This window comes from Rattus norvegicus, chromosome X (genome assembly GCF_021556685.1).
Source record: "Rattus norvegicus strain SHRSP/BbbUtx chromosome X, alternate assembly SHRSP_T2T, whole genome shotgun sequence".
In the NCBI taxonomy this organism is placed as follows: Eukaryota; Metazoa; Chordata; class Mammalia; order Rodentia; family Muridae; genus Rattus; species Rattus norvegicus.
The window spans coordinates 88,380,147-88,386,582 of NC_141554.1; the positions used below are offsets into that span (position 1 = coordinate 88,380,147).

The following is a 6,436-nucleotide window of genomic DNA, read 5'->3' on the forward strand; positions in this document are numbered from 1 at the left end:
TAACTTCTTGAGTTTTTTTCTATATTTTGGATATTAGCCCTCTATTGGATGAAGTGTTGGTGAAGATCTCTTCCCAATCTGTAGGTGGCTGTTTTGCCCTATTGACAGTGTCTTTTGCCTTACAGAAGTTTTCAGTTTTATGAGTTCTCATTTGTCAATTGTAGATCTTAGAGTCGAGCTGTTGGTGTTCTGTGCAGGAAATTTCCCCCTAAGCCAATGTGCTTGAAGCTAGTTCCCCTTTCCCCTTCTATTAGATTCAGTGTTATGTGATTTTACGTGGAAGTTCTTAATGCACTTGACTTGTGCCTTGTACAGGAGATAAAAGTGGATTAATTTGCATTTTATACACGCAGAACACTAGGTAAACCAGCATTCTCTGTTGAACATGCTTTCTTTGTTCCACTGTATGATTTTGGCTTCTTTGTCAGATGAACAGGGGTATGGGAATATATTTCTGGGTCTTCAATTCTATTCCCTTTGTTGACCTGTCTCAGTACCGATACCATGTAATTTTTAATCACTATTGCTTTGTAGTATACCTTGAGGTCAAGGGAAATTACCAACTCTTGACTTGGTTTGGATTTTCAAGACAGGGTTTCTCTTTGTAGTCTTAGACCATACTGGCCTCAAACTCAGAGATCCATCTGTTTCTGCCTTCCAAATGCTGGGATTGAAGGGATGCCATTCACACACTTGGCTGTTCATTAAATTTTTAATGTTAGAATTTTAATTATGTATGTGTGGATATGTGCAGGTGAGAGCAGGTAGAATTTGAGATTAGTAGAGGGCATCAGATCCCCAGAGCTGGTTATAGGTGATTATAAACTGCTTGATGTGGATGCTAAAATCTAAACTCTGGTCCTCTGCAGGATCAGTACAATTTTTAACTGCTGAGCCATCTCTCCAGTCTTCACTTATGAAATTTTTCATTAATATTTTAAAGTTATCATTGTCATAGGTAAGAAGCCACATGTTACAGTAATGACAGAGTGTAAAACCACATAATCTGGGAAATAAACTGACCACAATCTTTTGCACTTTGCCTGAGTCTGCTTATTTACATAATTTAACCTAGATGTAATTTCCCATAGCATATTCATCAACTTTGTATTTCTTTAAGAAATATGCTAATGGTGGCCTGCATTTACAGAGCCACTCCAGCGTAGATGGCAACCTGACCCACCATGCCTACTCTCCGTGACCTCCTAGCATCAATGAGAACGTGGTGATGGAAGCCATGGCTGCTGGGGTAGACGGTGCAGGGCTAGAGTCTGACCTGGGGCTGGTGGAGGACGACCTCGTACTGCCAGATGATGTGGTACAGTACATTAAGGCTCACACCGGTGGTGCCATGGATGACAGCATGCGGCATGTATATCCCGCAGAAGGTACTGGCTTCCCCGAGAATTCTAAACTGCCCAGTCCCAGGCTACAAGGCCACTGCAGGCTAGCGGCTGCTGACTCCAACATGAGCCCTTCTGCTCCTGGGCTGGGAGGCTGCCAGCTGAGCTACAGCCCCTCCTCCAGCCTCAACAAGAGCAACATGCCTGTGCAGTGGAACGAGGTGAGTTCTGGCACCGTGGATGCCCTACCCACCCAGGTGAAGCCACCCCTTTTTCCTCACAGCAACCTGGTTCAGCAGAAGCCAGCCTTTGCCCACTATCCAGGCTATATCCCACAAGCCCTGCAGAGCGGCTCTGGAGGTCTAGACAGCACCCAACCACACCTACAGCTTCGAGGGGCCCCCTCTTCATCAAGAGGGAGCTACATGCAACAGCCTCGACTGCCAGCTACAGGCAGTCAGTGCCTGGGTGTGACTGCAGCCATGAGCCCTCAGGCCAACTACAGCCAAACCCACCACCAGCTGAGTCCAAACGTTGTCAGTGGATCTCTGAACCAGTTTGCCCCCTCCTGCAGCAATATGGCAGCCAAGCCCAGCCACCTGGGACTCCCTCAGCAAATGGAAGTTGTCCCCAATGCCCCCATCATAAGTGGCCATCAGCGGGAACTTAAATTCATCCCTGGCTGCGGTGTCTCAACCTCACTCAGTCCTGGGCTATCCCCAGCAGGACCGCTACCAACAGTGCTCTGGCCTTCCGTCATCCTATCAGCCTAGCTTCATGGAGTCCCAGCAGAACACGGGCTTTGGTCTCATGCAGCCTCGGCCACCTCTGGAGCCCAACACAGCTAGCCGTCACCGAGGAGTACGTTCTGGGCAACAGCAGTTGTATGCCAGGACCGCTGGCCAAGCCGTGGTCACATAAGCCAACCAAGAGACAGCAGAAGCTATGCCCAAGGGAACAGCAGGGACCATGGTATCCCTAACTCCTCAGCCATCTCAGGACACAGTGCGGTCACAGGACCAGAACATGCTCTACTACTATGGCCAGATCCACATGTGTGAACAGAACGGAGGCTGCCCAGCCATGCAGTCCCAGCTGCCACAACCACAAGGTTGCTCAGACAATATCCAGCCTGAGCCTCTGCCTTCACCAGGAGTCAGCCAGGTGTCCAGCACCATGGACTCCTCCTCCTGCGCCCCCGCCCCCCCCCCCCCCCCAGATTGACTTTGATGCCATCATGGACGATGGCAATCACTCAGGCTTGTTCTCTGGTGCACTGAGCCCAAGCCTTCTCCACAATCTCTCCCAGAATTCCTCACACCTCACCACACCCCAGAATTCCCTGACACTGCCCTCCATCCCCGCGGGCATCAGCAACATGGCTGTTGGTGACATGAGTTCCATGCTCACCAGCTTGGCTGAAGAGAACAAGTTTTTAAATATGATGACCTAGAGGCTCCTGGCTCCTGGCACAGCAGAACTGAGGAAAGTTAACTTCTTGGAATACAAGGGTCTAATTTAGTCTCCTTGTCCAAATGTGTTAATTAGGTCTGAGAGAGTTGGGAAGTAGCGGGTTCAGACTTGCACATATTTTAAGAAAAGATTTAGGGGCATCCTCTCCGTTGTTCGGCCTATTTTTCGGGACACTGAAAAAGTCATATTCAGAAAGAAACTCGTTTACATGAAGCTTGCCAGTCTTTGATGTCTATGAGATTATTAGGTTCTGGCTTCTTCGCCTCTATTATTCAGCTAATGAGAGAGTATTTTGGCCAACGGCTTTCTAAGTACATGCCCAAAGAAGGGAGGGGAGCCACTTTGGGTTTGAATCTGAGACCATATTGGATATTCGCTCTTCTGAGAAGATAGGTTTGCCATTCTACCACCTGCGAGGAAAAGGGATCACTGCTTCTCCTGGATTCGTCCATGAAGTTCGCCAAGGTTGCTCACCACAGAGGAGGAAGGTACAACCCCTGGGATATCCTGGAGTCTCCTCAGTTACTGCTAGCATCTCCACTCCTTAGGCAGGGAAGGACCAGCCGATTTCCTGAGTGGAGAAGAATGAGTAAAACACATATTTTACTATGGGGGTGGGGGGCTCTCCTAGCCTGTTTACAGTGTTCTGAAGTATACAGTGAAGCCCTCCCCCAGGAAGAGGACTTGTGTCTACATACCTGGGGTTTCTGTAGACTAGGAATGGACAGGGCCTCATGGTGAAAGAGGCCTTCCCCAGGCAAAGGAGGTCATGTGTTTACCCGCTTCTGTTTCTCCAGCGCACTATCTGACCACTCTCCCGTGGGAGATTCTAGGGCTCCTCCACACAGTGCTGGTGGCCAGCAGTCAGTACTGAACCACCACATGCAGCCTCTGTACTTTCTGGTCCCCTGGCCTCTCCCCTCCTCTCCAGGTTTTTTGGCACCGACCTGTGATGACATGCACAGTGTTTGTGAGGGAGGGTGAAGGGATTGATTCTTTGACTTTGAGGAACTCTGGACTGAATTTGCTTGTTCAGTATGGCCTGGCCCCAGATTAGAAATGGCATACAGAACTGACTCCAAAAAGAATCAGTCCAAGTGCCCTGCAAGGTGAACCCATGACTCTTCCCACACACATGTCCACATCCCAGACCTGTCCCTCTGAGTTAATAGAAACTTTGCCAAACCAAACCTCACCACTCAGAGCTTCCTTCTGGCCGTGACCTTGACTGCAGTGAGGAACTTCTTAACAGAGTCTGGAACCCCTGTGTCCCCGGGGCAGCAAACTTCTCTGTTTACAATCCAGAGACAGGACGAATTCTAAACAACAGCTCTAGGCCATGCCCATGGGTCTCTGGCTCTCATGGTGTGGGCTCACAGCCTGGCATAGACCCCAGCTCCCCTTTCTCTATCTGTATCTATTTTGTGTTGACATAGTCATGCCTGAATATACTGTGGATGAATCATCCAGCCAAATTTATATTGCCAAACATTTTTAGCTTTTTCTACATGCTATAAATTGAGATGACACGGTCAACTTGTAAATGTCTTTTTTTGTACATTAAAAATATTTTTTCTTAAAAAAACGAAATATGCTAATGACCACAACCACAAATATTTATTACCTGCTCATTTGGTATTTGACAATTCACTCAAGTAAACAAACAAATAAAAATACTGACTATATCTCAGTATAGATCTAAAATAAACTTTATTATGATTTAATTGATCTAAGTTTGAACTTTAACAGTTTGCAAAATAAAGATATTCTTTCACAGTGCCAAACAGATAGAAATATTGCATAGGTTAAGGAAAAAAATCAAATGCACAGGGTTTAAGAAGATGTTATTTTCTTACATTGTATTATTAGAAACACTGGATTTTAAACACATTAATTCCTGAAGAAACTTCAAAACTGAATTTTTGGTAATTTTTAATAAACTCTGTATTTGGTAATGCAAAATAAGCCATAGCAAACTAAGGCATGATTTGTATGCATCAAATCCCCAAATCTTAAATAAAATCACAACAAGTTAGCAAAGGGTACACTTTGAGAAATTTAAAAGTCTTATTTTCTTATACTTGGTTAAGTTCTGTAAGAGAAAAATACTTTCTGGCTGCAATCGGATCAATCAAATTGTCTAGGTTCAGTGAATTCCTACACTTTCTTGCAGCAATAAACAGTGTTTTAAAGCTCAAATGCCTTGTGATATGATGAAAAGTGAATTTTTCTATGTTATTAGATATTTTGTCACAAGTAAGAGAGAATATTGTAAGTTTCTTAAGAAGTTTCAGGAATTTAGGCCTTTCAAGCATATTTCTCAGTCTGGAATACTTCAACTATTTTCTTAGTTTCTTTTATCCTACAGATTTTAACCTTAAACTGTCAGTTATTTTATAATACTGGCCATCTTCTTCTCACTCTGTTTAGAAAGCATGACCATAATTGTCTATGTGTCTTCAGCATTTCCTGGATTCAGAGTTCACAAAAAACTGCCTTAGGTGTTATTCTTTCTTCAGCCTCATCTATCTAAATTAAACAGGAAAACTAATAAGGGTTCAATACCATTACAGAAATCACCAACTTTTAAATGTTTTTATTAGCATGTGACATAAAAATTGTTTTATGACATTTTCATATGTATGTGAGAGATGTGTGTTTTGACTCTATTCAAAATCCTCTTCATTCATTCCCCATTAACTTCTTTCTGTCCCCTCCTATTCTGGTAAAACTGTTTTCTTTTCTCAAAAACCCTCTCCTTTTACTTTCCCTATACATAAATCCAATCTCCAGTCTCTCTCTCTTTCTCTCTCTCTCTCTCTCTCTCTCTCTCTCTCTCTCTCTCTCTCTCTCTGACACACACACACACACACACACACACGACAAGGAAGAGAGAAAACGTAACTAAGACAAGGTTTATGAGACTATAATCAGAACTCTAATAGAGGTTTCAAACAATCGTCAAATATGAAAAGAAAGGTCAAACACAAGATATGTGTCAATACTAACAAAAATCCATATGGCTTTTACATATACAAAAAGTGGTATTAATGGCAGCACAATTTTCTCATGTTTCCTTATCACAGACATTAGCAACCTACGGATATGCTGTTTTCTTCTCTTTTAAACTTTGAAATTTTTACCCATCCCTATAAGATAAGAAGCATGACTTCTATTTGACACACCATATTACCAAATCACTGGACTCAAACACAAACAGTAATAAGGTAGCCATGAATGTATCTGGCAGATAACACACGTGACACAATCAATTACAAAAATAAAAAAGTCATCTGGAGGAGAAAAATCTAGATACAATGAAACTATAGCATAAATTTGAAAACAAAGGGCTGATATCAGGTAATATGTAAAATTAGGGTTCATGCTATGTCTTAGTTAAATGTATGGACACAGCTAATTAAACTGGTCTCAGATATATTTTAGAATTCTGAATCTTCAGATTGACACAAAGTTCCAGCTTAGATGACATATATGTACAAAATCAGCTGTTTAAGATTTCATGCAATATATATTCCAAGCCATTATATATTTCCTTTCAGTGAGGACAAAAATAGATTAATTTCACTTTACCTCAACACGCAATTTACATTTTAATTATA

At 43.1% G+C, this 6,436-nt stretch overlaps 1 pseudogene; it reads left to right on the top strand.

The window, feature by feature from the left end:
• The first annotated feature begins 981 nt into the window (after window positions 1-981).
• LOC147998290 (transcription activator GLI2 pseudogene) lies at window positions 982-2,796 on the top strand (annotated as a pseudogene).
• The last annotated feature ends 3,640 nt before the right edge of the window (window positions 2,797-6,436 follow it).